We start from the raw sequence: 14,728 nt of genomic DNA on the forward strand, positions 1-14,728 counted from the left end.
CTGGAGAAGGCACCTAGCAGGGGACCGGGCTTCTGACAGGAGAGTATCAGTATCAGGGAAGAAGAGTGCCACAGTGTCAGCAGGTGCTGGCTGCCTGGCCTCTGCCCTTCCGTAGCTGGGCTGTCTGCTCCATAGCACAACCTCCATGCGGCCAGTGCCCGGCTGCCTAACTCACCCTGTCCTGCCCACAACCCCATGACACAGAGTCTCTCCTGGAGAGGCACAGAGCTGGAGGGGAGTCCTGAGAATAAAGGGACAAAGCCAGACCCACTTCCTCCTGCTGCTGCCGCTGGGGTCTGAGCCTGAACAGGGTTCCACACAGTGACTCCAGACTCCAGCCGTCCTTGTGTCTTCACTGAGAAATGGGAGATGCCCTCCGTACTCCTCAAGGCCCCGCAGGGGTGTCTCTGAGAAGCCTCAGACATCCGAGGGAGGAATTAGACAGAATTCATGAATACCAAGGGCTTCAAAAGTCTGAACAAAGCAAAAGCCATAAAAGAACCCAGAAGCCAGTATTTACAGTGGAGGCTGTCCCACCAAATGCAGACCTTGATGTCTCAGAGTGTATGTGGGGGTAGGGGAGAGACGGACAGACAGATAGAGAGGGGGTATGAATGGATGGATGGAAGGCAGGGTTGGTAAATACATACATGTCGATGTGTACACACATACATCTGACACATGCACACTAACAAGTATGGTGTTCAAAGGCCCCACTCTGGAGATATCCCACTCCCTGTCTCACAGTGTGACACCACATGGTGATCTCGTAACTACTATGTCTGTGAAGATGTGTGGCTATCCCCCATGATGCTTAGTGGTTTGTTTATATTTGGTCTAGAGCCAGAGTTGACTTCCTCAGACCCTCAAGGCCATATCTGGGTTTCATGGGCCTGTAGTTAGCTGACATGCATGTATGATGGTGTGCATGTGTACATGTATGTGCATATGTGTGCTTACGTATGCCTATGTGAGTGTGTGTGCGTGTGCGCTTTTATGTGTATGTGTACAAATGTGTGCATGTTCTTGTGTCTGTGTGAGTGGGCATGCAGGTATACCTGTGTGTCTTAGATGTATGTGTTCCTTGTGTTGTATGTATGTGCATGTGATTATGTGTGTGTGCCTGCTGACATGATGTACATGCATACATATGTGTACCTCTGCGTGTGCATGTGTACGTGTGAGTATGTGTGTGTCTGCCAGCATGATGCACATGCATACATGTGTGCATGTGTGTGCATATACATTGTATGTGCATGTGTGTGTGCATGTGTGTACGTGTGTGTGTGTGTGGTCTCAACCTCCTTCATAGTAGTCTCAAAAGAAACCTTGCAGCCTATTCAGCCTAAATATTTACTCTCTGGTTACTCACAGAAGTTCCCCAAGCTCTGAGCTAAATGATAAACTGTCACCATCTTTAACCAGCCCTTTCTGCTTGGCGTCTCACGTAGTCGAATCTGGGGTGGTGTGTCTGCCTCGTTGGCGGATTCCTGCAATGACGAGCCCCGCACACGTTCGGAGCTGTTTTCTTTAGATCTGCACGGCCCAGATAACAGCTCACCAAGTGCCCAGTGTGTGTTTTGGCTTTCCATGTTTGTAATTAAAGATCTTTCCAGAAAAGCTGTACTGGCTCAAGCTAAGACTGCAGTGAGTCGAGCCGAGTCCCCTCTAGAAAGCCCCACCCCACTCCTCTGACTGTGGCCTTTCTCAGAAGCACTGCCCTTGCCAATGTGACAAGTTCAGATGTGGTCACACTGCACTGGGCTTCCTGACCCCAGTGACTGCTTAAAGGAGAAGCCCACTCCCCTTCAGATTACACAAGTCTCCCTCGAGCCCTAGCTTTTAAGTCAGGCAGAAATGTCTCCTCCCGGCTACGAGCTTCCCAGGTATCCCACTGGCCAGGGATGGTTCTCCAGGAGAAGCTGGCTGGCCTTCAGTGAGGTAACCTAACCATCTTGAGCGAGCATCCTGTAGTGTGATATCACATACAAGATTACATTTCAACTCACTCTCCAGACGGGACCGTGGGCCTACTGTGTGCCATGGGCTGGCTGGCCTCTCAGGGAACAGAGAACAGACTGTATTCCTGGGTTCCCTGAGCTTGGGTTCTAGAGAGGAAACTAGACAAGCTCCCAGGCTCACCCACAGGGCACTGGGACAGTCCCAAGGTGGTTGATAAAGTCAGGAGCCAAGAAGGACAAAGAGGGAGCTCAGACGGGAACCCTGGGAGAGCTCACCCAGCCCAGGAGGAAGGTGTGTAACCCACACTATGCCTCTATGCCTCGTGCCAAGGTCCTGACTCTCAGTAGAGTCCCTGCTAGTGGCGAGGACAGGGACCAGGAACGCCAGGAACGACCAGGCAGTTTCATCTTATGTCTTTTTGTGTATTTTAATTTTCCATACTGCACCACTTACATGTGGCGTCTACCCTGGAGTTTTCGGTGAGATGAGAGTGGCTGACCCTGGTGGGTTCACTGAGGCCAAAGGCTAGTGGGTAATACTCTCAGTAGCTATACTGCTCGTCTGGCGTTTACTTCATTCTGGGTTCAATCCCTGACCCTGCGTGAGTCAGTAACCTCAGGAGGCAGAGGCAGGAGGATTAAAGGAATTCAAAGTCATCCTTGGCTATAGATTACATTCTAGGGTTATGTGAGGCTCTCTCAAAAGAAAAAAAGGGGGCTGGGGATTTAGCTCAGTGGTAGAGCGCTTACCTAGGAAGCGCAAGGCCCTGGGTTCGGTCCCCAGCTCCGAAAAAAAAAGAACCAAAAAAAAAAAAAAAAAAAAAAAAAGAAAAGAAAAAAAGGAAAAAGATTTAAGAAAAGGAACCAGCAGGACCAGCAGGGGAAGATGCCACCAAGTGTAATCCTTGGGACCCAGGATGTGGAAGGAGAGACCCAACTCCTGTAACTTGTCCTTTGGTTTCCATAGGTATGTGTGTGTGTGTGTGTGTGTGTGTGTGTGTGTGTGTGTGTACAAACGTAGCACAAATACCAACACAGACAGCAGTGAACCAACCCCAGTTGTCCCTTTGCTGTGCTCTGAAGCATGGCTGGAGGAACCCTGTGAGCTCATATCTGTGAGCTCGCAGATGTGTCTGTTGTGTAACAAGTGCCGGGCAGGTCATCTGAGTCACACAAAGTGAGCAGGCAGTGCTATCCTGGCCCCTCCTGGACTCCCTGTCTGCAAAGGCCCCCCATCACGGCAGCTTCCCCCCTCCCAGAAGCACCCCCTCCTGTACCAGCATCCTGCCCACCGCTCCTCTCTGTTCCTTGAAATAAATACATCGCTTCCCTCCGGCGAGGGAGAAATGAAAGCAGTTCCCTAAAGCAGAAGAAAGGACGGAAGAAATTCCAGTTTGATGGTCTACAGGTAGACTTGTTTGGGCTGGGGTATATAAATCAGCGCCTGGCTTACATCAGATTAGCGCAGCGCAGAGGGGCCCGCCTGATTGCCCCTTTACAAGCTGTTTACGAGGAGGGCTGAAGCGAGGTGCTCTGGAAGGAGCTGCCGAGTAAACCCTTCAAAGTTTTTGCGACTGCTGTACCCAGACAGCTCTACTCTGGGAAATACAGCCTCCTCCGCCTTGTGGAGAAGGGAGCAAGGTCCCTGCTGCTTAGGGAGTCCCAAGCGCTGTCCCAACATCACTCAGAGATGCTCCCTGGAGACCGGCTGAGCACCCTCCCTCTCCGCTGTTTTTCCTTGGGCGAACATGAATGTATGAGTTTACACGGCAGATCACAGGGCGTCTGCATCACAAGGATTCAGACCTTGTCCCCAAGTGTCATTCAGGAAGGTTGACTTGATAAAAACAAAACAAAACAAACAACAATGACAACGACAAAAACCCCTGAACTTCCTGAGGATCAGATGGGCTCTTCATAAAGCCAGATTGGGAGAGAGAGAGTGAGGCCACAGCCCCAGACAAGCAGCGAAATATCTAAAAGTCTACATTCTAGGGGGAAAGCATTTCTCCCCAGCAACAAGCATCGTACACCGCAGACTCAGGGCAGCATCTGCTCGTTGGTCAGCTGGGCAGAGAATACACAAAGGGGCTGATATCAGATGCCAGAGAGAAGAAAAATCGTGACGTTTTTCTCAAGACCATGTGAGAGGAAGTATTTTCACACAGTTGGAGCACATCTTATACGTTGATCTAGGAGTTTCATTTGTAGAAAATTTCCTAACGCGCCCCACCTTCACACCGAGGTGTGCACACTGGCTGTGCACAAATGAGAGCAAACACACTGGAAACAGAAGCATTTCCCATCAGTCTTAGTTCTTGCATTAAAAAAAAAAAAACAAAAAAAACCCCCTTCCATTCCCAGCCTCCCTTGGGGATATGGGTGATCACGTGATACAACATAGTTTAGAACCTAATCTTTTATGAATGGGGTACTCTATAGGGATGTATGCATGTGTTTGCAGGCACATATGGAGGTTGGAGGTCAATCTCTGATGTTAGGAGCCCTCCCATCCTGTTTCTTGAGACAGCATCTCTCACTGACCTGGGTTCCATTTAGCCCAGGCTAGCCAGAGGGAGTCCTCTTGTCTCCTCCCCAGGCTATGATTAAAGTCACAAACTAACATCCTCGGATGGGAATCAAACTCAGGTATTTATGCTTGCACAGCAAGTCCCCCTACTCTGTCCCCAGAGTCTATTCTGTTGGCTTTTGCTTTCTCCCTTCCTTCTGTCTGGAGCAGAAGCAATCACAGAGACCGCAGTCATCTTGACCGGAGACGGCAATAAGGAAAGGGAAACAGGCAAAATAACAAAGCTCTCAGCCCTGACAGAGCTCCTGGGTCCAGTTCCTGAGGGATGAGGTCTGAGAGGGGGCAGCCCTGTGGCCAATCTCCAAAGAAGGTCCCGAACCCACAAAACCCACTCTCGGAAGTGCCGTTTCTTGGGCTGGGTTACGGTTTAGCAGCAGAGGCCCTGGTCTCCAGCCCCAGACTTGAAAAGAAAAGCAATTCAAAAGCTAAAGAATCGCAATTTTCCACTAGCCAGAATGGCCCCACTTCCTAGGAACCCTGGCGGGTTTTTTCCAGATCGCTCTCTGGATGCATATGTCACACCCAGCCTGAAAGGGCCCAAAATGACAGCTGTAAGAATCCAGTCCTCGGTTCGGTCCCCAGCTCCGGAAAAAAAAAAGAAAGAAAGAAAGAAAGAAAGAAAGAAAGAAAGAAAGAAAGAAAGAAAGAAAGAAAGAAAGAAAATAATCCAGTCCTCAAAGTCCACTCTGAGCAGGAAGGAGTACACACCAGTGTTGCACCTGCTTGCTTGATGCAAATGGGACAGAAAGAAAGGCTCGCTCCTCTCAGTCACCAGCCCCAGGCTCTGGCAGGCTCTTTTGGGCTCTGGTAGACTCAAAGGCTCCCCTCTGAGCCCGGCTTGTCCACACACGAAATACTTAATGCATATTAAAAAAATCACCACAGGTACTGAGCTGGATGCTCCAGCACTGTGTTCCTTGCTACTTGGGAGACTGAGTCAGGAGGATCATGAGTTCCAGACCAACCTGGACAACCCTGTATTATTCAGGGTTCTCTCGAGGGACAGAACTGATAAAACACACACACACACACACACACACACACACACACACACACACACACAGATACATGTCACACACACACATACGTACATGCATACATCTACACACACACACACACACACACAGAGATACATGTCACACACACATACGCACATGCATACATCTACACATATACACACATACACACATATACACATACACACATACGCACATGCATACATCTACACATACACATACACACTACACAAACACACATATTCACACCATACACACATATACACTACACATACACCCATATATACCACACACACATACACACACACACCACACAGACACATACCAACTAATACACCACACACATACATACCACACACAATACAACACACATATACACACCACACACATGCATATACACACTTACATATACCACATGCGACATACACATATACACACCTATACATACTTACACATAGCACATGCATGCATACACATATACACACCTATACATACTTACACATAGCACATGCATGCATACACATATACACACCTATACACACATACACACGGGGTTTATTAAAGTGGCTAACAGAGTATGACCCAGCTAGCCCAACAATGGTGGTTTTCCAATGGAAAGGCTAAGAACACCGTAATTGTTCAGTCCCTGGGGTTAGACATCTCAGCCTTCAGTGTACGTTAGAATCCTGGAGAAGGAGGAGGCTCTCATACCAGAGAAAGGACACCTCTGCAGCAGGATAAATGAACTTGGCAGGCCAGAGTGAGGGCAAACAAGCAAAGAGCAAAAAAAGCTTCCTTCTTCGGCGTCTTTTACATGGATTGCCATCGGAAGGTCCACTCCACATTTAAAGCACGTCTTCCTACTTCAAATGATCCAAGCAAGAAAAATGGCTCACAAGGGTGTCCAGCTGCTTGGGTTTTGGTTAATTACAGGCTCGGTCAAGGTGACAACAAGAAGAGTCTTCACAGACACGGTCTGAAAATAAAAAGGCGGCAGTTGCGGGTGTTAGTGGCGGAATGCTAACCTGGCATCTGTGAGGCCCTGGGTTCCATCCTCAGAACTGACAAGCGTCCTGATGGGATATTGTCTAGGGGAAGGCAAACAGTGGGCCTACAGAATGCAGATTTTATTTTATACACAATTTGCATACTATAGAACTGAAAGGGGGAGCTGGGGATGGAGCACTGGGCCTAGATGTGGGAGCACCCCCAGCCCTGATTTTATTACCCTCCTATCCCCTCGTACCCCCTTCCCCCACCAGCACTACACAAAAAACAAAAATAATTAATCCCACCCAGTGCTGAACGGGCACTTTCTCCCTTTGTCAGGAGTATGGGAGACCCCACTCTTGTGTTTAACTCCCTGATTTCCGGACTTGGTGGAAGGGGAAGCAGTCATCCAGGCCTGGACTCTCTGTACTGTGAGTGAGGGGCCCTGAGTCTGCTGATGGCAGTGAAGGGAACCAGCCAGCTGAGAGCCCTAGACATTTTCACTTCTCATGGCGTCCGTCTCAGGCACTGGGCCTACAGCCGCACAAGTTCTAGTCAAAAAAATCTCTTTTCTGTCCCAGACACTCAGTGAAAACATTGTTTCACTGGCTCCCTTCTTTGCCCCATCCAAGGACATCTTATTTTTTCTGTTCCAAGCACAAGGGGAGCATTTATAGAGTGCTATATGTTTGCCCCTGGGGGACTTCTGGGGTGCTCCCATCCCCAGGAAGGCATTTGCCTGCCCCTCTCTCAGCAAGGAATAAAACTCAGAAGAACAAGAGGAAAACGGCAGGGGTGGGGGGGGGAGCAGGACACAACAAAACAACACCTGTCCTAAATAAGATCTTTCTGGTGAGTTCCAGAACCATCTAGAGCATCTGGAGCAGTGGTCCTAACCTTCCTAATGCTTCCACCCTTTAATATATGGTCCTCATGTTGTGGTGACTCCCCTGCCCCCAACCATAAAATTATTTTGTTGCCACTTCATAAATGTAACTTTGCTTCATTTATGGATAACAATGTAAATGTCCGATATGCAGGATATCTGATATGTGACCCCCCCAAGGGGCCAAGACCTGCAGATTGAGAACAGCTGAGGCTAGTGTGTCTGGGTAAGTCAGCAAGTTCTCTTTTAATGAGCCTGGCAACTTTGTGTCTATTTTTAAAAGTTTATGACCCTGGATCTTCGAGTAAAAACCAGCACAGTGCTGCCCGCAGCTGCGTAGGCCTGAGAGCTTGGAAGTTTCCACCGCCCTCCAAGTGCCATCCATCAAGATAAGGGGGAGGGTGGGTGGGAGCCAGGCTCTTGAGACCGCCCAGGCCTGACTGGGCTGCTTAGATGGATGGCATCCTAGGCCCCAGCCTTTAGCCAAAAAAGGGCGCTCCGGCCAACCTCCATCCTGGGCTACTGCTGGGGTATGGCCTAGGGCTCCCAGCCAGTGCTCTCCCCAGTAATACCAGCTTCCTTCTGGGACAGGGAGAGCCGGAATGAGCAGGCACAGAAGAACAGGAGCAGGGAAGAGACATGCCTTCTTGGGTATGAGGGCCCAGTGGTTGCTATAACTGTTTTCTGTAAACTGGGTGGTAGTGGTGGGGAGCGTTGCTGAGAACTAAGAAGTTTGCCTACCCGCTCTGGAATGAGAAATGAAGGTGCCCACAGCTGCCTTCATTCCCAGAGAGATTCCTTCCAGGCAATGACTGCTCTGAGGCCCAGGGAGGCCTCGGTTTGTGGCTGTAACCCTCTATTGGCCTCTTATCCTAGGAACCCCAATGTCACCCAGGAGGGGCTCATCTAAGAGCTCCCACCAGCTCTCAGTTCCCACAGCCTTGGTCAGAAATGTCTCCTTCTTGGGTTGCCGTTCAATGACTCATACTTACAAAGGTGGCCACCTTCATTTCATTTTGTGGCTGTTGGCCACAAAAGGCAGAGCTGTCAATCACCCAGTGAACGGGACCTTGGACTCGGCCCCCTCAGGATGTTAGGACCTGGACTCCCTACACATCAAGTCCATCACAGGGCTGGCCCTCATCCTGAGAACCAAAGGTGGTCCATCTCCCAAAGCCTGACGCAAGCTGCTTAAACGCATAGAGCCCTCTCTGCAAACATAGCCACAGAAATCCCAGTGTGTCCAGCGGATAGAGGAATGTTGGCTGCTGGCGCTGCCAGGGGAGTGTGCAGTGAGGAGGAGTCAGGACCTGCCAGGAACCTCCCAAGAGCTGCTGTGCTAAGAGGCTCAGTCATGGGTGCTGGAGCTGAGCTGTCCCTGAAGCCAAGAGCATTGGCTCCTCTCTCCCCTCCCCCTTCCTTCCCTCCATCTTCCCCTTCCCTTTCTCTTCCCCTTCTCTCTCTCTTCCCATTCCATGACGATGCTGGAGACTGAACGCAGCATCTCACACGGGCTGGGCCTCATCTCCAGCGCCCTTTTTACTTTAGGTTTACCTGACTGGCCTTGAACTCATGATCTTCCTACCTAAGAGCCCCGAGTAGGTGGGGTTATAGGCCTGTGATTTTTTTTTTTTTTTTTTTTTAACGTCCTCTCCATGAACACTCCAGGTATCCTGGTTAAGATTCAAATTCAGTCTCTTTAAAACAGCCAGTTTCTTTTAAAGTCCAAAGTCTTTTCAAAATCCAACGTCTTTCAACTGCGGGCTCCTATAAAAAACAAAACAAGGGGTTGGGGATTTAGCTCAGTGGTAGAGCGCTTGCCTAGCAAGCGGAAGGCCCTGGGTTCGGTCCCCAGCTCCGAAAAAAAGAAAAAAGAAAAAAAAAAAAAAAAAAAAAAAAAAAAAAAAAACAAAAACAAACAAAAAAACGAGAAACACTATTAATAATTAAATACATTCTTACCGCAAGAGGGAAGCACCCAGGCATAGTCACAATCAAATTCAAACTAAACTTCAACCGCTCTCACCTTCACCTGGAGCCTCTCCTGGGCTCTCTCTTCAGGGATCCCAGCCCTGCTACACAGTATCAAGCCTCAGCTGCTCCCCATGACCCCTTCATGTCTTCAAAACCAGCACCACCTGAATGACTTTCACACTACCAGGTTCTGTTGCCAGCCCAAGGTACAAGGTTGGCTGCCTCTGGGCCACATCTCCTGTGTGCTGACCCTGAGGAAAGACTTCCCAGAAGATCTCACCCCAGTGATGCCAGCCTTTTCTTAGTCACAGCGGATTCTTCAACCCCAGGTGACCGGAACCACCAGTTCTTCACACAAATGGCCCCGTAGAACCTTTATGCAACCTCACAAGCCAGGCTCCACCATCTGCATTTTTCTCAGTGTTCTTATCTCCCAAGCTCCTACAGAGCAGCTCACTGAGCTCTCAACGCTCAATGCCTTTTCTAGCTCAAAGTGCCAAAGTCCTTCCACAATCCTCCCCCAAAACATGCCACAACAACACCCCACTATCCTGGTACCAACGTCCGTACTAATTAGGGCTTCTGTGATTCTGACAAAACAGCAGGACCCAAACTCAAGTTGGAGATTGTACTGGCTGCTTTTGTGTGTCAACGTGACCCAAGCTGGAGTTATCACAGAGAAAGGAGCCTCCCTTGAGGAAATGCCTCCATGAGACCCAGCTGTAAGGCATTTTCTCAATTGGTGATCAAGGGGGAAGGCTCAGCTCATTGTGTGTGGTGCTGTCCCTGGGCTGGTGGTCTTGGGTTCTATAAGAGAGCAAGCTGAGCAAGCCAGGGGAAGCAAGCCAGTAAGTAACATCCCTCCATGGCCTCTGCATCAGCTCCTGCCTCCAAGTTCCTGACCTGTGTGAGTTCCAGTCCTGACTCCCTTTGGTGATGAACAGCAATGTGGAAGTGTAAGCTGAATAAACCCTTTCCTCCCCAACTTGCTTCTCAGTCATAATGTTTGTGCAGGAATAGAAACCCTGACTAAGACAGGGAAGGAAGGGGTTTTTGGCTTACACATCCTGAAGAAGTCAGAACTGAAACTCGTAAGGACAGGAATCAGGAGGCAGGAGTTGATGCAGAGAACAAGGAGAGGTGCTGCTTACCACCTTGCTCTGCCAGCTTTCTTATAGAACCCGGGACCCCCAGCCCAAGGATGGCTCCACCCACAGTGGGCGGGACCTTCCCCCATCAATCACTAAGAAAATGCCCTACAGCTGAATCTTATGGAGGCATTTTCTCAATTGAAGTTCCCTCCTTTAGACAACTGTAGCTTGTGCCAAATAGACATAAAACTAACCAGCATAGCAAGTTAGGAGACACACAAGGATTTAAATACATATAGTTACACACACACACACACACACACACACACACACACAAAGGCTTGGTGTGCGAGACAAGGCAGCTGGCCTCGGCGCAAACCACACAGCAACTGTCGTCTGCTCATCCCATGTCATGTGACTGCAGCTCACAAAGACGCTAAAAGGTCGTGGTTGGAAACACTTGAGCTTATGTTGATGGGTTGGTTTCTAAGAATAATAAACAAAATGATGCTTAATACATGCCCTGTCCCACCCACCCCAGGTGGCCTGGGACTGGACCTTGCAGACATCTTTGTTCTTCACTCCAAGAGTGACTTGGGACACAAGGGACACAGAGCATCTCTTCATGGCCTGGCCACTCCCTACACCCAGTTCCCATTAGGACTTTTAATTTCCAGTGCATCCAGAACCTGTCTACACAGATCTCTCAAAGAGCAATCTGTCTGTCATCTGTCAGCACCTGTAAATACCTCTCTAGCAGTCACTCATCATCAATTTATATTATCTGTCTTAGGCAGGGTTTCGTTGCTGTGAACAGACACCATGACCATGGCAACTCTTTTTTTTTTTTTTTTTTTGGTTCTTTTTTTCGGAGCTGGGGACCGAACCCAGGGCCTTGCGCTTCCTAGGCAAGCGCTCTACCACTGAGCTAAATCCCCAACCCCGACCATGGCAACTCTTAAAGGGACAACATTTCATCGGGGACTGGCTTACAGGTTCGGAGGTTTGGTCCATTAGCACCATGGCAGGAGCATGGCAGCATGCAGGCAGACTTGGTGCTGGAGGAGCCGAATATTCTACATCTTGATGCAAAGGGCAGCAACGGGAGACCGTGTTCCACACTGGGCAGAGCTTGAGCATAGGAGACCTCAAAGCCTACCCCCCACAGTGACACACTTCCTCCAACAAGGCCACACCCACTCCAAGAAGGCCACACCCACTTCAACAAGGCCACACCTCCGAATCATACCACGCCCTATGCGCCAAGCACTCAAACACATGAGTCTGCGGGGGCCATAACTATTCAAACCACTATACTATCTATCATCTGTCTATTAATCACCTATAAATCATCCATCAGCCACCACTGCCTATTATTTATGTACAAATGTCAGTCAAGCAGTAAGGGTCCAGTTTTCAAGCCCTAGCAATTGCCCTGACTCCTGTTAAGAGTCACAGATCTGGGGGTTGGGGATTTGGCTCAGTGGTAGAGCGCTTGCCTAGCAAGAGCAAGGCCCTGGGTTCAGTCCCCAGTTCCGAAAAAAAGAAAAAAAAAAGAGTCACAGATCTGGAATGACCCTCATAGGTAAGCTGACCTTGAATACACACACGTAAGTGATGCTTCTATCCTCAACTGAGAACTCAAAAGGACTTTCCACCAATCAGAGTCAGTATCCACTCCTGGACACGAGAAGCAGGACCTGCTGATGGTCCCAAAGCATTTCTACCTTCAGTCTGCCACCCCAAGGGACAAATCAAATCCCGTCCACACCCCACCCACTCCATGTTCAGAGCGAAGCTGCCCTGAGTGTTCTCATGGTATATGTGTCTCAGGATTCGGAGAGCTCATCTGGATCCCTACACATGGGGGTGTGGTGTTAATGCCAGAACACAGCCGCAGCCAGGAGCCTGAGACCCTCAATGAAAGAAGCTCATGGAGATCCGTCTCATGCCACAGACCTGGCATGTGCCAGGCAGCCACAAGGAATAACCCAGGAACATGGGACTCTTGTCCTGGAGGAAATCAGCAGCTGATGGGGATGGCCTCCCATAGTGTGGAGTATACAAGAAAGCGAGTCATTAGCGTAAGCTGGACTGCTCTGTGGGGGAAGATGTTGCATAGACAAACAGCTAAGCTGAAATTTAAACGGCAATGAAATGACTGAGGGGCTAACATGGCTGCCACTCAAGCATGAGGACCTACGTTTGATCCCTAGCACCCACGCAAAACACTGGGAGTTACATCATGTGCCTTCAATCTCAGCCTTCGATTAGACTGAGGGAGGAGGAACCCTGGGGCTCATGGGGCAGTTGATCTAGCTGAGAGACCCTATCTTAAAAATGAGGTAAAGAGATGAGGAAAACACCCCTTATCAACCTCTGACCTTCACCATGTGTACACAGGTGGAGAGTGCATGTGTGTGGACACACAACACACATAACACACACACATGTACACACACACACATACATGTGCAGACACACATACATATACATACACACATAACACACACATACACACCACATAAATGTGCACACACATACATATACACACATACACACATACAAATATACACATATAAATACACACACCACACATACATACACACATACATGTGTATATACACATTCACAAATGTGTACACATACATACATACACATACATATACACACACATATATACACGTACGTATATACATACAGACATACCAAACACATACATGCACACATACACACACACACGAATGAAGATGTTGGCAGGAGAAATATAGAAATTTTCTCTCTAGCCTTGTTTGCAATGGTGGGGATTGAACCCAGGACCCACACACCAGGCATGAGCTCCGCCACTGCATTACAGCCTCTTTGACTTTGCATCATGAGACAGGGTCTTGTGAAACTGCCCAGCCTTAGCCTTGAACTCACTGTGTAGCCCAAACTACCAATGAGCCTCCTGCCTCAGCCTCCTGTAGCTGGGGTGACAGATAATAGGACCCACACCTCCACTTTGAACAAAAAGCAGAAGCCCCTAGACCAGGGGGAAGGGGAGCCCAAGGCAGCCTGTGGAATTTTCTAGGATTCTCCCCATGCTGTTTCCTTCATCTCCTTACTCTGTGGGGTCAACTGCAGGGTCAACTGGGATCTCGTGGTCGCTGTTTTTCTAGCTCTTGTGTTTTGAGTTGACATGTAAAGTTACTTAAAACATTCGCTGAGTGCTGGCGTTTCTGGGCCGAATTTCCTGACGTGAAATCAACACTCTATCTCGAAGGCTTTGTCCTCTGGGGACTGGCTGGACAGCAGACCTGTTTCCCTTGGCAGTGGCTGGGTTTCTCTCCCACGCCAACAGTAAGATGGGCCGATAATGTGGGTCTTGGTTCCTAGGAAAATACCCACAGTGTGGCATCCTCTGTGCCCTAATGGGTGACAGGGTGTTTCCAAGAGAATGCTTGGGGTCCTGGGATAGGGGTCAGTGCAGGGGCACTGAGTGATCAGGCACAGAAAGGGCTTCTATCACTCAGGACCATACCCCCAGAGGCACACACAAGGCAAAACTGGCAAAGAAAATCCCCTGGAAGAAGCTTGTTACCTGAAGACAGCGGGCCTTTGCCTCGCACATGCAGACCATATGCAATTCCAGGCACGCCTAGTGGGCAATAGAGTGCTCTATCCCCACAACGCGCCCACCACCAAGACTTATGAGTTTTGACCCTAAAGGCATGCATGAGGCAAGGGTCTCTCTAAAAGGCCTGGTGTAAGGTTCGGTGGGGACAGGAAGCCATGGAGCTGACAGGAAAAGACCCTGGGGTCCCCAAACCAGTCTCTTATTCCCACCATACCCAGGCCCACCAAAGTGATCAACAGAACTCATGATTCCAGCTCCTCCAGGTGGGGAGTGGGGGGTGGGGTTCCCTCACTCTTTCGCCACCTCCAGCAAAGGCATCCTGAACCGCAGCCCCTCACCCTGGCCCTGAACCTGGACAGCCTCTTCTGTACTCAGGCCACTGTCCCCTGATTGTATAGCACGACCCATGCCCTTGGCTGCAGTGGCCTCCCGGCTCCCAGCCCTTCTGCTGTTCTCTCCTGCCATCTCTGGAACCAATTTGACAGCCGAGTGGGTTTTACAGGCTCTAAGAATCCATTAGCTGACCTCATCATTTTCAGAGATCAAAAGGTCAGCGTTATCTGCAGGCCCACCTATCACAGACTGGGATGGGGATGGCTGC

This window comes from Rattus norvegicus, chromosome 19 (genome assembly GCF_021556685.1).
Source record: "Rattus norvegicus strain SHRSP/BbbUtx chromosome 19, alternate assembly SHRSP_T2T, whole genome shotgun sequence".
NCBI lineage: Eukaryota > Metazoa > Chordata > Mammalia > Rodentia > Muridae > Rattus > Rattus norvegicus.